Source organism: Astyanax mexicanus, chromosome 15, assembly GCF_023375975.1.
Source record: "Astyanax mexicanus isolate ESR-SI-001 chromosome 15, AstMex3_surface, whole genome shotgun sequence".
NCBI classification, from domain to species: domain Eukaryota; kingdom Metazoa; phylum Chordata; class Actinopteri; order Characiformes; family Acestrorhamphidae; genus Astyanax; species Astyanax mexicanus.
In genome coordinates, this window is record NC_064422.1 from 14,432,879 (window position 1) to 14,451,957 (window position 19,079).

The 19,079-nt window shown below is 41.5% G+C and overlaps 2 protein-coding genes across 9 annotated transcripts in view; one reads left to right on the top strand and one right to left on the bottom strand.

Annotated features, from left to right (window-relative positions):
* sdk2b (sidekick cell adhesion molecule 2b) overlaps positions 1 to 19,079 on the bottom strand; it is a 537,061-nt gene that overhangs the window by 257,005 nt on the left and 260,977 nt on the right. The window lies entirely within an intron of this gene.
* Positions 1 to 19,079, top strand: part of rpl38 (ribosomal protein L38) — an 888,922-nt gene that overhangs the window by 215,823 nt on the left and 654,020 nt on the right. Inside the window, exon 1 of one of the 5 annotated variants that reach the window (XM_049464411.1) lies at positions 1,216 to 1,220. The exons of the other annotated variants lie outside the window; for them this stretch is intronic. The gene's annotated coding sequence lies outside the window, so the exon portion shown is untranslated. Of the gene's footprint in view, positions 1 to 1,215; positions 1,221 to 19,079 lie in introns of those variants that run through there. 5 annotated transcript variants of the gene reach the window in all.

The window sequence follows — 19,079 nt, forward strand, 5'->3', positions numbered from 1 at the left end:
ACAGACCATTGTTAGTCTGAAAAAAGAAGAAATCCATTAGAGAAATATTGGCGATGTTAGAAGTGGCTAAATCATCAACATTTTGGTACTTTCTGGGGGAAAGAGTGCAGTGGAGAACTCAGAAACTCAACAAGACCTGGACGTCGACCGAAGACAACAGTGGTGGATGATCAATAAAGGCAATAGAGTAAACGGTAGGCAGAAAAAGGGTCTAAAAAACAGTTGAAAGAACGCTTTGTACAGAGCTAGAAAACTAGACAATAGGCAGCAACTAAAGAGTTGATCTAAGGCAGTATTTATACTAGGCAGACCAGGTGGAAATGATTAGCACTCAGTCAGTAGCTTGGTGATGCAGAGCGCTTCAGAGACACGTGACTGTCAGAGTCACTGTAGTTCTGAGACTGAGGCTGCTGGGAAACTGAGTCCTTTTGCAGAGTGGCTTTAGGAGCAGGCAGATTGACAGCGTCAGGAGTGACAGTACAATACAGTAAAAATTTAAGTTTGTGGTAGTAAGGGGGGGCGTCGAGTGGTCCAGCGGTCTAAAGCGCTGCCACTATGAGCAGGAGGTCGCAGGTCCGAACCCCCCGCTCATGCAGATTTGCCATCAAGCTGTCAGCACTCAGAGGGAGCACAATTGGTCCTGCTCCCTCCGGGTGGGTAGATGGTGCTCTCTCCCCACATCACTACAGGGTGATGTCTGCAGCACAGGGCATCTGTGAGCTGATGTATCAGAACCGAGTCGCTGCGCTTTCCTCCAAGCACGCTATGATCCTGCTCGGCAATGCTGCATCAGCAGCAGCTCGAAAAGAAGCGGTGGCTGACTTCACGTGTGTCGGAGGGGACATGTGTTGGTCCTTACCCTTTACCCTGTTGTGTAGGGGCATTACTAGTGATGGGGGGAGTCCTGGTGAGTGGGTTTGGTGGAGAAAATGGGAAAAAAATTAAATAAAATTAATTAAAAACAAAGTTTGTGGTAGTAAGGTGACAAAATGTAAAAAAAAAAATAAAATAAAATATCAAGCTTTTGCAATCCACCTTATTATGCAACGACTTTACCAGTATATCGTCTAATTAAAACAGTTTTCACGGCAGGCTTACAAAGATATTTGGAACTATTTCTCTGAGCTTCTGTGGAGAAAAATACTGGAGTCAGAGATGCTACAGAGGAGCGAGACTGAAGGAAGGAGATAGACGTGCTCCAGGTGCAGAGAGCAGGCTGTAATTTCGTTAATAGCGAGTGAGGGAAATCTGGAGTGTTCCCTTTTCTTTGATGTGCTCTGAAAGAAGGGACGGATCAATGGACAAAAAAAAACTCTCAGACAGAAAACGAGGGACACGGTAAACAAGTGGCCCTGAGAGACGGAGAGGGATAAACACTTAAAACCTGCAGAATTCCCCACAACGACTCTCGAGAACATGCCTGCTGGAGGTTCCTCCAGCCCTTTACAGAGATATAGCAGCGTCTCGGCAGCGTGGAACAGTTCACTGGAGGCCTGTTTAACAGTATAGATATTCACTTAAACCTGTAAAAAACCCAGAGCTCCTGCACTGCTGCTATTGACCGCATGATCAGTGTGAAGCTGATGGGCTGAAGACTTTCACTGTTTCTCTAGCAGAATCCTGCAGCGAGGAACCCTCGGGACCATCCAAGGATAAAGATTTCTGAGACTTAAACACATGTCTGTAATGTTTAATTGATTCATGTTTAATAGAGTTATCTTGTGTGTACTTGTGTTTAAACTCTGCTGCAGACCTACTAGATTAAATTGCAGTAGCTGGGATGGATGGGTAGCAACTGGAAGCAGTTTCAGGTCTAGGATTAGGCTTAATATGGGTATAGGAATGGGCCTAGAAATTGGGAATACTGCAGAAAATGTAGGGGTTGAATAAAAGTATCCTATTGAATGTTTAGGAATTAAAGCCATTTTCCTAAAAAGCGCTTAACCCTTTGAACCCTAGGCTGTTTTGGTGTGTTTTTTCTTCGTTTTTGTCAGTTCCTCTTTCAGGTCTTATAGCACAGTAATTATATCAGACAGAGTGTTTGGACTAGAGTGTTTATTAATTGAAAGCATAAGAATATTGATGATAGTTCATTACATGGCTTTTTTTCTTTGACTAATTACATGAACAGCATCAGGTGGAGTAATTTTTCTTGATAATCACACCTCTAGGATACATGTAGATATTAAAAACCTGACTCTCAGAGCAGCCTATGCCTTTCAGTATATTGATCAGGACACACAAAGAAAACTAGTTTAAATAAATACAAATGTTTAGTGCAAAATAACTACTTAGTAAAAATGTGCAAGTAAAATTAAAAGTATATAAAGTAGTGCACAGCATACCTAGCTTTAATTTGAGTAAAGCAGGTAGTTTCATTTTTTTCTGTGGACACGTTTGAGTAATTTACTGATATTATTTGATTTGAAACGTCATATAAATATGCTTGAAGCACTAAAGATAAATAATATTGTTTAGGGAAGAAGATCTCACTTTTTTTAGGTGTTTTTCTCAATGGGTTTCTTGTAGATGCTTTAATGTACTGAGATGTCATCGCTATTTTTAGAAAGAGTAAGTTCCGCCCTTTCTAATAATATGGATTATGTTTAAGTGTGAAGGGATTCCTGGTTAATTAAGCTAAGAGGACACAAGGTGCGATTTTGGACGGAAAATCTGTCCGTAGGGTTCTAAGGGTTAAAAGTAATTGGACAAATTATCTCTTAATTATCAATTTATCTCAAAAGCTAATTGGTGAGCTTTATGGGTTATTTCTCCATTAATCCATCATCAGTTAAGCAGGTGAAAGGTCTGGACCAACAACATGCACTCAAAAGCACTCTGAAAGAAAATGAAACAGATCATCATTAGGCTAAAAAAAGGAAGAAATCTATCAGAGAAATAGTAGAGGTGTTAGAAGTGGCCAAATCAACAGTTTGGTACATTCTAGAAGAAAAAAAAATAACTCAGTGGTGAACCCAGGAACTCATACTCTTTACATGGTGAAGAAAAACCCTTTTTACAACATCCACCAAAGTGAAGATTAGAACACTCTCCAGAAGGGAGGTGTATCATTGTCTCAGTAAACCATAAAGAGAAAACTTTATGAGAGCAAATAAAGAGGGTTCACCACAAGGTTCAAATCATTAATAGAAAGACCAGATTAGACTTTATCAAAAAGAAAAATGTAATCTAAAGAAGTCAGACCAGTTTCGGAACAGCGTTATTTGGACATGTAAAACTAAGATCAACCTGTACTGGAATAATGGAGAGAAAAAAGTATGGAGAATGCTTGGGATGGCTCAACACAAAGCTCACTCACCACACCCTCTGTAAAACACGGTGGTGGTAGCATGGGTAGCATGGCTTCCAGTGGCACTGGGTCACTAGTGTTTATTGAAGATGTGACAAAAGACAGAAGCAGAAGGATCTATTCTGAAGTTTACAGGGATTTACTTTCTGCCCAGATTCAACCAAACGCAGCAAGGGTGATTAAACCGCTCTGAACAGTACAGATGGACAATGATCCAATACATACAGTGAAAGCAACCCAGGAGATTTTTTATGGGGTAAAGAATTGTAATATTCTGCAGTGGTTGAGTCAATCACCAGATCCGAACCAGACTAAGCAGCATTTCACTTCTAGATTAAGACAAAACTTAAGGTAGAAAGACCCACAAACCAGCAACAACTGAAGACAACTGCAGTTCAGGCCTAGAAAAGCTTAATAAAGAAAGAAACCCAGTGTTTGGTGATGTTGATGGGTTCCATGCTTTCGGCAGTCATTGCCTGCAAAAGGATTCTCAACAAAGTATTCAAATGATTTGTTCAACTGCTTGAATTAAACCTGACAGTCTACACTTCAGTTGCATCTCATTTATTCAGTGTCATTTATCCAGTGTGGTGGCATGTAGAACCCAAAGCATGAAGATTAATTGTTCAATTTTCAAATATTTATGAGCCTACCTGTATTTCACTGTTATTTTTTTTTGTTTGAATTAAATAGTGCCTAAATTCTTAAAACAGAAAATTATGGCCACATAAGTTGTCCCATTGGTTGGTCCTTTAGTCCATCTTTCACTTCAAAACCAACCACCAACATACTAACTAAGAAACAACCAATGACGTTCTGATTTATACTGAGTGGATTGTAAGTATACAAAACAAAACAAAAAAAACACAAAACCAACCAAACAAAGTTCTGGTTTAAAAGCTAAAACAGTTTGACCAAGCTTGACAATACTGGGTGACCATTATGACCAGCATCACCGAGCTTGAAGACCAGCAAGACCTGAAATTCCACACAATGGTCCGCAATGGAAAAGTTCTGGGCTTGGTACTGGTTCTATCTGGTTCTGTCAGGTATCAAGAGAACCAGAATGAAAATCAAGCCTTTCCGACCAAGTCGGACTTTAGAACTTGATGGTAGACTTTCTATACAACTTTCTATGTATGTATTTAAATGGTTCTCCAAAGTTTTAAAAAGAGAACCATCAATGTTTCCACCTTTCTATAGTAAAATAACCTTTATCCACTACAATGCATTAATTTTTTCTTCATAACACTGCTGTGCTGTTTCATTCAGAACCTTCCTCTCAGGCAGACTGGTTTCCCAGTAGATACAGAGCTACTCCACACCTCAAGGCTCTTCCTCGGACCCCCGCTGAGTGCCCACCTGCAGCTAATCAGCATGGCTCTAACAATAGCTCGACTGCTGAAATTAGCCACCAGGGAAAGGAAATCACTGGGTCCTGCCCAGAACATCACTCCATCACCAGAGCGTCTGGGCATGTGCTGAGGTGTGCAGAGAGCTTCATCAGTGTAAATGAACCAGCAGTACGGAGCCACACACGCGCTAGTGCTAGTGGCACTGCTACCACTAGCAATTAGCACAGCCACCGCACTCAGTGGGTCTGCACTCAAACAGACCCATATAAACATCATTAACCCACTTTGGACTCCTCAGAGTGAACAGGAGTGTTCAAACCCTGTTATAAACTATACTTAAAGGCTCAAGACCATTTTCTGCTGGTAGCTGGATTTATTCGTTTCTGGTCTAGGCTGGTTTTGATGGTGAAGATGTTTAAAAACTTGTCATCCAATACATTGTAAACTCACATTTTTCAAACAAAGTTTCCATAAACTTGCATAGATTTAATACTTTGTAATATTTACATATTACCAGGATTGCAACAATTCAATTTACAATTCTCGATTCATGATTAGATTGTTTTCCTGATATTTGGAACACATTTTTAATGAAAAAAAAATATTCATATATTTCCTAACTGTATATACCATAGACTGTGTATAGCTGGACAGAGCATCATCTCTCAAAAGTGAAGCCACCACAGGTCGGGCGCCCTGCTGTTCGGTTTCAGAAAGCTGTATAGCCCCACTCATCCCCATAGGTTTCAATGGCAAAACAGACAACTTTCAATTACGATTTTTTTCTAATATACTGTAATTCTACCTCCTTTATTTAAATGCAGCAGCTAGTGTAACCTCTGCTTATATTGTCCAATTTTTATATCCCCACAGAATTCCTTTTTAAAAACGTTTTTCAGCTCTATTCAAAAAAGGTGTGGTTATTGTAAAAGGGCTGGTTATGGGCGGGACCAATAACAAACCGTCAGGTCCGCTCCGCTCTGCAGCCTGTGACCTCGAGGCAGCCCTCAGGGGCGGGGTTATTTAAATGAGTAGGCTGTCTCTCCACAGTCTTTCTCCCTCCTCTGGTCTCTACTGTGCTCTACAGATTCGGGTTTCAGGATCGCCAACATGGCGGAAGATTTTGGCTTCATTTTCATTGAATGAATGGGAACGGCGACACAGCGTCCATCTTTTTTTACAGTCTCTGGTATATACAATCCCAAATACTCCTTATATAATAAATATTTGTATAAGTGCTATTTATTATTAAGTATTATAAGAACCGTTTCAAGCTTAAACAAACCACTGTGCTGTTCAATTTCTTAATTAATCCCTTATTGTTACGTGATCTAGATTAAAAATGTCATTTTATTGACTGACATAAAAAAGCAGTTGTGTGATTGGCTTTAGTTTAAAATAAAATGTACATGTCATCTGCCGTTTGCTTACGCCCACTGGTTCTACGGTCTGCACTTGCGTAATTCTGACCTCTGGTGTTCAAACAATGCAATTGCGTAAGATTTCATAGTAAAAGAATAGATAGAAGTGTCTGTTTCTGCGAGGCACATCATCAAATTGCATCCCTACATCCCCTACATACCACATCAAACTTTCATTGTGAATATGTGTCGAGATCAAATAATCAACCTGGATTCTTACTTGTCGGTGCATTAAGTGAATTTCTCATTTTAAATGTAGCCAATTGCGTATACAATGGTGAAAGACTTTACTGTAACAAGAGGAGAGCATGCTGGCGTCCGTCTGTTGGACTGCCGCTTCTCCCCGCGTCCTCTGTCTTTCCCTAGTTTGTTTTACTCTGGAGTCTCTGCTCTACACGCCACCGCGACCTCCCCCGCGGCGCACGCCGGCCCAGCGAGCGACTGAGCGCGGCTGCTCCACCACGATCTCCCCGCGGCGCACGCCGGCCCAGCGAGCGACTGAGCGCGGCTGCTCCACCACGATCTCCCCGCGGCGCACGTCGGCCCAGCGAGCGACTGAGCGCGGCTGCTCCAGCACGATCTCCCCGCGGCGCACGCCGGCCCAGCGAGCGACGGAGCGCGGCTGCTTCACCACGATCTCCCCGTGGCGCACGCCGGCCCAGCGAGCGACAGAGCGTGGCTGCTTCACCACAATCTCCCCGCGGCGCACGCCGGCCCAGCGCACGACTGAGCGCGGCTGCTTCACCATGATCTCCCGCGGCGCTCGCCGGCCCAGCGAGCGACTGAGCGCAGCTGCTCTACCACGATCTCCCCGCGGCGCACGCCGGCCCAGCGAGCGACTGAGCGCGGCTGCTCTACCACGATCTCCCCGAGGCGCACGCCGGCCCAGAGAACCACTGTGCCCGGGTGCTGTACCACGACTCTTCCGCGGCACATGCCAGCCCATTAAGTGATTGAGCGCGGCTGCTCCATCACGACCTTTCTGCGGCGCACGCCGGCCCAGTGAGCGACTTGAGTAAGTTGCTATTTACATACACTCAGCAATGCTGCCGTTCATCAGCTCGGCTCTGCTGCTAAGTGCCCGTTTTCCAAACTGTTATTATGGTCCACAGTCCTTGTCCTACACAGCCAGTGAATTGTGCAAACTCAGTAACTACTGTCGCCTATCCAAATGTGTTGCTGTGTCTGCCAGCAAAGCTGGCATACTATCCCACCGTCGGTATGTCCATCGGGGCTCAAGGCGGCATTATAATAGAACTATCCATTACTCGGCTGGGACAAATATCTGTTCATTCTGGACTACACTCCGCCCCATACAATCAACTGAGTCTCGTTTTGCTAATCACAATAATTTGCTTTCTTTTCCTTCTGCTAACTCTGTGAATGTTCTCGCATTACTTAATGTTCGCTCAATATCTAACAAAGCAGCAGTACTCAGTGAGTTCATTCTAGACCACTCTATTGACATCCTTTTCATAACAGAAACTTGGCAGCAAGTCGGTGACTTCTATGCTTTGAATCAGGCTACCCCATCTAACTTCAAGTACATCTAAACCCCGTTCCTCGAGCAGGGCAGGTGGTCTAGCGGTGATCTTTAATAACAAAATTAACATTTTTGAAGTGAGCATTATGTCTCCTACCTCTTTCGAATATCTTGCTGTTAAACTATCAGGCTCAACCACTGTGATCTTACTCTATCGTCCACCTAAACCTAATCCAACATTTCTGCTTGAGTTGTCTGAGCTGCTTACATTGGCCTGTACAGTCTCCCACCACTTGTTGCTGGTCGGTGACTTTAATATTCACGTCAACACTCATGACTGCAAAACTGCTGCTGAGTTTCTGTCTGTTCTTGAGTGCTTCCATTTTACTCAACATGTACATTTTCCCACACATGATAAAGGCCACACCCTTGACTTAGTCTGTTCAAATTCCCTGCCTATTCTCAACCTTCATTCTTTACTGTTTCCACTTTCTGATCATAAACTTATCCTGTTTACAGCTCCGATGGCCTTTTCCCACCGCTCTACCACAAAACATATTTCTTTCCGCAAGCCTCAATCTATTGATCCTCTTCTTCTTAACCAATCTCTTTCTCTTATCTTTCCTGTTACCTTGGCTCCCTCATCTCCTGAAGCACATGCAATAATGCTAAACACTGCTCTCTCTGAATCACTGGAAACATTAGCCCCTCTGAAAACAAAAACAGTGACCTTCGCTACGTCCTCCCCCTGGTACACTGCTGATCTTCGTACCATGAAGCAGGCTGGACGCCAGCTTGAGCGGCTCTATAAAAAGTCCAGACTTACTGTTCATGCAGATGCATATAAGCAGCATTTGTCTGCCTATAGAAATGCTCTTCAGGATGCTAAAACAAGCTATTTCTCCAATCTCATAAACAATCAGCATAGTACTAATCAGCGGTACCTCTTTTCAACAATTACAAAACTCTTTAAAGCCCCCGACAACACCCTTGTTCCCTCTACAACACTCTAATGCTTTTTTACACTCATTTAATTCAAAAATAGCAAATATACACAGATCTCTGATCTCAGATTCCTCTGAACCCTTTTCCCATCACTCTTATACCACCTGCCCCTCTCTGTCCAGCCTATCTTTTTCCTCCCTAAGTGCTTTTAACTGTGTCGACTCATCTTACATCTCTAACATTGTTAGGTCCTCCAAGACTACAACATGTGCCCTTGATCCACTTCCTACCAACCTATCTAAAGCCTGCCTACCCTCACTTCTTCCCCATCTCACCCTTCTTATTAATCAGTCACTCCTCCTTGGACAGGTCCCATCTGTTTACAAAATTGCTGCAGTTAAACCCATACTTAAAAAACCTGGTCTTGAACCTTCGGACCTTAACAATTACCGTCCTATCTCCAATCTCCCCTTTCTGTCTAAGATTCTTGAGAGAACTGTAGCCAGCCAACTGAAAGAGTATCTCGAAACCAACAGTCTCTTTGAACCTTTTCAATCTGAGTTCCGACCATTTCACAGTACTGAAACAGCTTTAGTGAAGGTCGTGAATGATCTGTTGGTAGCTGCTGATGCTGGGTCTCTCAGCATCCTTTTGCTCTTGGACCTAAGTGCAGCATTTGACACAATCAACCATTCCATCCTCTTGTCACGGCTGCATGAACTTGGCATTGTTGGCACTGCGCTGGATTGGTTTTCATCCTACCTAACTAACAGAAAACAGTACATCACACTCTGTGGCTATTCCTCCTCTACCTCTGTGATTACACAAGGGGTTCCTCAAGGATCAGTCCTTGGACCTCTTCTCTTCATCATATATATACTTCCCCTTGGACGTATATTGCGTCACTTCAACATTAATTTCCACTGCTATGCGGACGATACCCAAATTTACATCAATACCAGTTCAAGCAATAATCCACCCACTGCACATATAGAAAGCTGTCTAACTGAGATCAAAAGCTGGATGAAGCAAAACTTCCTCATGCTAAATGACAATAAGACTGAACTCATACTGATTGGCACTAAGTCGGTCCTTAACCACACTCCCCCTCTCTCCCTCAAAATTGGTGACATACAGCTCTCACCATCTGCACTGGTTCGAAATTTGGGTGTCGTCCTCGACTCCACTCTTTCATTCACAGCACATGTAAGCACTGTTGTAAAAAAAGCCTTCTTCCATCTGCGTAACATAGCTAAGATTAGACGGTCCCTCTCTCAATCAGCTGCTGAGCTCCTCATTCACGCATTCATCTCCAGCAGGGTAGACTACTGCAACGCCCTATTGGCTGGCATTACCTCTTCTTCTGTCCACAAACTCCAAATGATTCAAAACTCTGCTGCTCGGTTGCTCACCTACACTCGCACTCACGATCACATCACACCTGTTCTTCAAGATCTTCACTGGCTTCCTGTTAAACACCAGATTCACTTTAAGATTCTCCTACTTACCTATAAAGCCTTACATAACCTGGCACCTCCCTATCTCTCTGACCTTCTTCATCCCTACAAACCTTCCTGCTCTCACAGATCCTCTACTGCTGGGCCTCTAAATGTCCCGTCATCCAATCGTCGTAGTTTCGGTGATCTTCGGTGGCTTTCTCCAGGATCGCTCCCCGACTATGGAATTCTCTTCCAACTGCAGTTAAGCTATCTCCCACTCTTCCCATATTTAAATCAAATCTTAAAACTCATCTATTCTCTCTTGCTTATGGTCTCTCTTCTGCTTAACATTATGTTTGATCTCACATACTATAGTACTGCTGAGTTGGAGCTCCACTGTAAATATTGTACCTGTATTGTCTGTGTATTGTATATCTGTATCTTTGTACCAATAATTGTAAGCGTCTTTGGGTTTTAGAAAAGCGCTATATAAAAATAAAGTATTATTATTATTATTATAAAGAATGCCAAATAAAAAAAGTGTTATTTTAGCAATAGAACACAAGAGGGAGTGTGTTATCACAGAATAACATCACGGCTGTGATGTGGTCGTATGTGAGATAGATAGATAGATAGATAGATAGATAGATAGATATAGATAGATAGATAGATAGATAGATAGATAGATAGATAGATAGATAGATAGATAGATAGATAGATAGATAGATTTTTTATCGGTCCCGAAGGAAATTTAGCAATGTGTGTATGTGTAAAACACAACCTTGAGTGTTCTATTGCTTTTATACAGCAGTTTTGTTTTTAGCGTAGCTTGCTTTAGCTTAGCATTAACTTAGCTTAGCTTAGCTTAGTCTGGCTGGTTACCGTTCCAGCTATCAGACTGAGGCTGAGGAAACTGATGGCGAGCCAGCACAGCGAGCTGCGGGCAAGAGTTTCGTGGCTGGGCGCTAGCCTGTGCTAAGCTAATGCTGCTGCTGCTGCTGCTGGTGGTGCTGGTTGCTTTTACATTCATTAGTGAAAGATTGGATCACTCTCAGGAGATCAGTGAACTCCAGCACTGTGGTACCTGTGCAACAAGTCAAGTTGTGAAATTTTACCACTCACTACTAAATATTTCACAGCCAACTGTCAGTGATATTATTATAACACAGTGGAAGAAGCAACTGGAAACGAAAGCAGCTCACTTTGACAACGTAAAATAATGGAGTGAGGTCACTCTGAGGAGCATAGTGCTCAGATGAACCATCTTTCTGTAGAATCAATCACTAAAGACCTCCAAACTTGTTGTAGCCTTCAGATTAGCTGATGAACAGTAGAGCATAGAGTGCACTCATTCACAGAATGGGTTTCCATGGCCAAGCAGCTCCATCCAAGCCTTACATCACCAAACACAGCAAATACTTTTGGCAATATAGTTTATGTCATCACTTTTAGCTGAACTCTGTGGCTCTATGTAGTGAAATCAGGTTTTAAATGTAATTTTAATGAAGGCCAGTAGATTTTCCTTCAATCTGTCCCTGACTTTAGACAGCACACATCAACCTCAAAGGCCAATCTTCAGCATCCATTCAAGGAAGAACACAAATTACACAGACATGCACCTGCAGAGTTTGTGTGGTAATATCTTGTAAGTGAGCTTGAACACTGGGCATCATGCTAATGGCACAATGATATGAATTAACTGTGATTAATCACACTTTTTGGAAAGCTGAGTTCAATTTCACTACTAAAGAGACCTGTCGAATCAAGAAATCACTTAAATAGAACCTGTCTGATAAAAAGAAGCAGATAAAAGATCTCAAAAACCAACACATTATGCAGCGATCTGAAGAAATTCAAGAAAAATGTCTGGAAAAGGTAATTTCTAAAGCTTTGGGACTCCAGTGAACCACAGTGAGAGCTATTATTCACAAATGGAGAAAACATGAAACACTGGTGAACCTTCCCAGGAGTGGCCGACTGACCAAAATTACTCCGAAAGGGCATGGACAACTCATCCAGGAGGTCTTAAAATAACCTAAAAAAAAGCATTTAAAGAACTGCAGCTCTTACTTGCCTCAGTTAAGGTAAGTATTAAGGATTCAATAATAAGAAAGAGACTAGGGGAAAAAAAGATATCTATGGGACATTTATCTATGGCCCATTTAACATTTGCCAAAAAAAAAAAAAATCATCTTGATGATCTCCAGTACTTTGTGTAAATATTCCTCGGATTGATTTGACAAAAATTGAACTTTTTGAAAGGTGTGTTCCCTTTTACATCTGATGTAAAACTAATACAGAAAAAACGAATTTCAGAAAAAGAACATCATACTGAACGTAAAACATGGGGGTGGTAGTGTGATGGTCTCAGGCTGCTTTGCCAGGGCCTGGACCATTTGCTTTAATAGGTGGAACCAGGAATCCTGTTTACCAGACTATCCTGAAAGAGAAAGTCCGGCCATCTGTTCGTGACCTCAAGCTCAGATGTACTTGGGTTCTGCAGCAGGACAATGACCCCGTCTTAAACGGGTTGTTTATGCTCGAGAACCCTCCAAAAATATTAAACCTTATATTACGTCTTGACCGTACACCGCTAGTACTGGAAAACTGAACAATAGGGATGTTCTAAAACGTTTGGAGCGGTAGTGTACATCATAGAAGGTATCACCACCCATAGGGAGCAGTGCGCAGTGTGGGAGATAATGATCGCGACGTATCCCAGAGGTCAGTGCAGCCCTCTTTATTCTAAACTAGTTCCTGGGCCATGACTTTTGTGTCAAAATGCTGACAAAAAAAACACCCGTTTGCCAAAAGTGAGGGCTTTTTTTTTTTTGCTTGAGTGAATGACTAAAGTGACAAAAGAAAGAAGGAGAAAAACGCACCTCCACTAACGTGTCGAGATCTTTCAAAGCCTTCAGACGTCTCCAGAAGCGTCTCGGGAAGATGACAGCACGTATCTAAACACTTCCGATCCCTGACATTTACAGAACAGAGTTAGCGCTACTTTTCCATTTATTTCTTTTTATTTTTTTTCCCCTCCATGGCAACTGCTGCCATTGGAATGCATTCCTGACAGTGCTAATCAAAAAAATAAATAAATAAATATATCAATGAAATAAAAAAAAGATGGAACGTGAAAAAATGTCAGAGGCTGGCAGTGCTGTAAGCTGGTGACTGACAGATACTGTTCATTTAGCATTTTGTGTTCCAAAAAGAAAAAAAAAAAAAGAAAAAAAAAAAACAATAAGGGCGTGCAATCTCACTGAAAAAAAAAAAAAAAAAAACAGGAAAGCAATTTCGAGTCAAAAGAGGCCGGAATAAAAGCGAATGCCCTTCAGTCTATTCACGCAGAAATATCCTTTATCAGTTTTTTTACATCTGAAATGCTTTGAAAAGCATTTTAATCCTTTATCTGTGAACACACACACACACACATACACACACACACACAGTATATTTAAATGTAACGTAATGAATACATTCAGCCACTTTTATACATTGCACCCACTGCCAGATTTACACATATGTGCAAATGCACACACACAGCTCGTCTAGATCCTGCGGAGAGGTACTGCCAATCAGATCTGTCAAGATAACTGAGTTCATTTAGATTCATTTTTAGATCATTTGTTTGTCCCAGAAATAAATGTTATAAACTTTTTTATATAAACTGTAAAACCCTTTTATGATACTGATACAATGATAATATAATAGTATAATATCTCAGTTACACCCTTTAAAAAAGAAATATGTTTTACATTATCAAGGATATCTTTTTGGTAACACTTTCTATAAATCAGATAAATGCATTCGTAAAGCTTTATAAACCATTCATAATGCTTTATAACACTTGACATAAGCCTTTCTAACAATACATAAATATTTATAATCTCAAACATTAAACATTATAACACCACAGTATAAAGCTTTATATCACACAGGGATATAATGCATTATAATATATGTGTTTTGAGTTGCTGTTCTTAACATTATTGGTCATATCTGTTTCATAAAGCTTAATAGATGTTGAGTTCACTCACATAATGCTTTATCAAGATACCTTCCCTCTAACTGCATTATTAAACAAAGGCATATAACAAATTATAAAGCTTCATTAGCGCTTTTCACAGACTTTATATAATTTGTTATATGCCTTTGGTAAAGTAAAATAACTCATTACTTCACCTAAAGTCTACGAAAAATGCTTATGGAGGTTTATAATTTGTTATATGCCTATGGTAATGTGGAATAATATCACTTTTTACAAGTCTGTGAAAAGCGCTTATAAGGGTTTATTAGATGTTATGTGCATTTACAGAACAGTTTTCATTAGAACATATTGCGATAACACTTTCTATGAATGTCATTGCTATTAGATTCTATAACCACATTCATAACATATTATAATGCATCCATAAGGCGTTTTAAACATGGCTATAAATATTTATAAAAATTAATAACCCATTACAGCCATGTTTATTAAGCATTATGACTGGTGATCATAATACACTGGGGCTGAGTTTCTTGGTATTGACGTATAACGTTATAAACACAGCTATTAATGCATTATAATCAAGGTTGGTGGTGCATAATAAACATGGCTATGATGAATTATACATTTTTATAAATATGTATAGCCATGTTTATAATGTCTTATGAATGCATTATAATGTGCTATGAGTATGTTTATATAGTCTTATAGAGATGACATTCATAAAAAGTGTTACCCATATTGCAGTTAGAGGGAAGGCATCATGTGTCTTTGGTATCGTGAGGGTGCAAAAAAGCATGAACTAATTCTCCTAATTAATCATGGGTGTGTTTTGGCCGTAATGTGAAATAAACCAATCCGTGTGCCAGTTGTCATTCCCTTTAAGAGCCAGGTGAGCGCATCTCAGCAGCTTATTTAAAATAACAGCCATGTTATTTTATTCTTGGGTGTATTTCCAGGCTGTAACATGCACAGCCCTCCTGACTGCCTAAAACATAATTGGACTCTTGTCAGGGTTTTAATCAGTCAGTGGCGCACCTGTATTTTCCGCCGCCAAGATAGAAAAACACATCAGATATTTACCTGAAAATGTTTCAATTCCAGACCACCACGCCCATCAGTGTAGATATATTCATTAACTCTGATGCTAGTTCAATGGTGTGGGTACTAGGCGTGAAAATAGACGTTGGTGAGGTGTAAGATAGCAATGAGCATCGCAATGCACCTTGTGCAGGGTGTATAATAGTGACCCAAACTCTTTTGACACCCTGAGGAGAAACAAATGAGCAGGTGTTCCAATACCTTTGTCCATATATAGTGTACACACAGCCCTTCACATCACACACATCACACACACCTCACCACGTCTCAGCCCATGAGCTGCTGAAGGAGAGCTGAAGTGATTGGACCATTATGCACATTATACACACCTGCCTTCAAACACACTTCCCCACGACTCAGTCAGCGTAATTCATCTGAGAACACGACGCCTCCTTCCGTTTACCATTCGGAACATTCGGACCCCTTCATTCACTCTTAAACACAACCGGGGCGGCACAAACCGTTCCTGCTTCAGGTAGAATCCTGCTACGTTCTGAAGATGTTTCAGATGTAGACTGCAGAGGCTTGACTTGTGTTTGACTTATGCTAATAATAATCTTATTTTAAAACACTTCAAGTTAGTGAAGTACCGTCACATGCCATCACAGTCATGCTAACATTTAGTAAACAAGAGTGGAAAATGCTGTACTGTACTTATCTCTATAAATAATCTCATAATTTCACTAGACGTTTGACCACTATGACCATCTTCAACTTATTAAAATAGCTCCAGATCACGATTAACCTGACTAACCATCATGCTAGACAACTAGAGCAAGTTTGTTGACCACTGACCAAAATGGCCAAACTGGTTTCCCAAACATGACCAGCCTGGTTGACCACCATGCCCAACTTAAGCAAGTTGGTTTACCTCCTTGTAGCTGGTTGACCACCTTGACAAAGTTTGTTGACCTGTATGACCAGGCCTCTTGATCGCTGTGACCAGAATGGCCAAGTTGGTCGGCCGCCATAATCAACTTCTCCAAGCAAGTTAACCAAACTATTTGACTACCAAGTCCAAATCAATTTTAGCAAGCTGGTGTTCTACCATAATGAACTTGACCAAGCTGGTCGACCATCCCAATCAACTTGTCCAAGCAGGTTCCTCGACATTACCAAGCTAGTTGACCACCATGACCAAACATGATCAAACTGTTCAAGCAGGTTCCTCAAAATGACTAATCTGGTTAACAACTATGACCAACACAAGCAAGCTTGATGACCAAAATGATCAATCTGTTTAAGCAGACCAAGCTGGTTGCCCAACATGACCTGGATTGTCAAGAAAGTTATGTTTGCCTAGTCCAGCTGACCAATTAAAGCAACCATTTAACTACCAAGACCAGACCAACTTTAGGAAACTGGTTTTCTACCATAATTAACTTGACCAAGCTGATTGACCATCATTATCATTTTGTTTAAGCAGGTTTCTCAACATTACCAAGCTAACTGACCACCATAACCAAACACGTTGACCAGTATGGCCAAGTTTGTTGACTACTGTGACCACAATGACCAACCGTGATCAAATTGGTTAAGCTGTTGCCTCAAAATGACCAATCTGTTTAACAACTATGACCAACACAAGCAAGCTTGATGACCAAAATGATCAATCTGTTTAACAACTATGACCAACACAAGCAAGCTTGATGACCAAAATGATCAATCTGTTTAAGCAGACCAAGCTGGTTGCCCAACATGACCTGGATTGTCAAGAAAGTTATGTTTGCCTAGTCCAGCTGGATGGCAATGTTTGTTCCCATGATCAAACTGATCGATTACATTGATCAGTTTGGGCAAGATCATTACCTACCTTGATCAAGCAGAACTCCCATTATGGCCAAACTGGTTGGCCACCATGATCAAATTGACTAAGCAGGTTTCTTAACTACCAAGACCAAACCAACTTTAACAAGCTGTCAATCTGTCCAAGCAAGTTCCTCAACATTACCAAGCTAATTGACCACCCTAACCTGTAAACATATGGACAAGTTTGTTGATCACTGTGACAACAATGACCAACCATGATCAAATTGTTTAGGCTATATTTGTCTAGTCCAGCTGGATGTCAAGATTTGACCAGCTTGTCCAGTTTGGGCAAGGTCATTACCCACCATGATCAAGCAGGTTTCCCAGTATGACTCCATGATCAAATTGTCCAAGCAGATTCCTTAACATGACCAAACTGGTTAACTACAAAGACCAGATCAATTTTAGCATTGGATGTCTACCATGATTAACTTGACCAAGCTGGTTGACCATCATGATCAACTTGTCCAAGCAGGTTCCTCAACATTACCAAGCAGGTTCTTCAATATTACCAAGCATGACCAAACAGGTTGAACTCCATGACCAACGTTGAGCAAGTTGGACAACTAACATAATTGCTCACTTAGCTGTTAGCTCAGTTAGCTGAGTTTTAGCTGAGGTGTTCAGTGGTCTGGTTGTAGGCTCACACTGTGCACTCTCTGAGCTGATCTCAGGTTTGTGGTTTAGGGAGTGAGTGATGGGCGGGGTGCAGTATCTGTCATGTTCGCTGAGAGTGCGTTAGTGAAATCGCACGGACGGAAACGCGAGAGCGATGAGGAAGAGCGTATCATGGCTCGTCGAGCAGAGGAGCACTGCAATTAATATCGCTGGATAACGCTATTTACTATCGTCAGTGTTCACTGTCATCAATCTGTCAGAGCCGAGCGCAAACATTAAATCACACCGGCTCCGTCAGCGCCGTTACACCGCCACGCCGCCCGTCTGCACGAACAGCGCGTTGTCAAAAACCTTCAACTCTTTTTCCAACAGAGCAACACTGAAAAGACAAGCAAATAAAAACATGTCTCCCCCGGGAACTGCTGTCTCTAGACACACACTTTAACACACACTAATACACACACATACACTATTACACACAGCTGGAAAACTGATGCGTTTTGCGGAGATGGGTTTGTGACGTCTCCGGCATCTCCCGTCCTGAACTCAATTACGTTTTACAGGGGATGAGATCCTGCATTAATTGCGCGTTTTTCCACACCGGGGGAAATACTGACGGCGCTGAATTCCGCGGCAGTGTGTACGCCGTTCCGCCTCGCAGGCTTCATCAAATATTTGAAGTTATTACAAATTAATTTCACGAACTTTGGAGCTTTGAAATACGGCACATTCAAAACTCATCCGGAACTGATTGGAAATTTTGCATCCATTTTCTCTCTGTCTGATTCGTTGCTCTCTCTCTTTCTCTCTCTTACTCTATCTCTTTCCTGCTCTCTCTTTCTTATTCTCTCTCTCTCTTCTACACTCTCTCTGTCTCTCTCGTGGTTTTGCTCTCGCTCTCGTACTCTCTTTCTTTTGCTCTCTTTTACACACTCTCTTTCTCACTCTCTCGCTCTCTTTCTTGCTCTCTCTCTCTCTCTCAGTCTCACTCTCACTCTGTTACTCTCTCTTTTGCTGTTTCTCTCTTACACTCTCTCTCTCTCTCTTTCTTGCTCTCTCTCTCTTATTCTCTCTCTCTCAGTGTAGTAGTGTGAAGTGTGTAAAGGATCAGTACTGTAACAGTGTGGATTATGTTACAGGTCAATGGTGTAATGGCGTGGAGTGTGTTACATGTCAGTGGTGCAACATGTGGGGAAAAACATAAAGAAAAACAAATGAATAAATAAAGTATTAAAAGGTAATTTAGGGTCACTATGCATGTTCATTAAAATAAAATAAAATAAAATAAAATAAAAGTAATGCTGCTGTGGGGGAGACAGTGGATTACACTGAGATCTAAAGCAGGATGGGTATTAGCGCCCCCTGGGGGCTGAAGTAGGTCACTTGTTCAACTCTAATTCTCTCTCTCTCTCTCTTTATCTCAATAATTCTGACACTCTTTTAGGCCTCCAGGTACTGGATAGAGAGCGGGATATTACTTTTATAAATTACAAGCACACACTCACAGGCACACACACACACACACACACACTCGTGCAAAAACACACACAGCTTTCCCCTTCCGGTGGGTTTGTGTGGATTGATGGCAGATGGTGGGGGTTAGGATG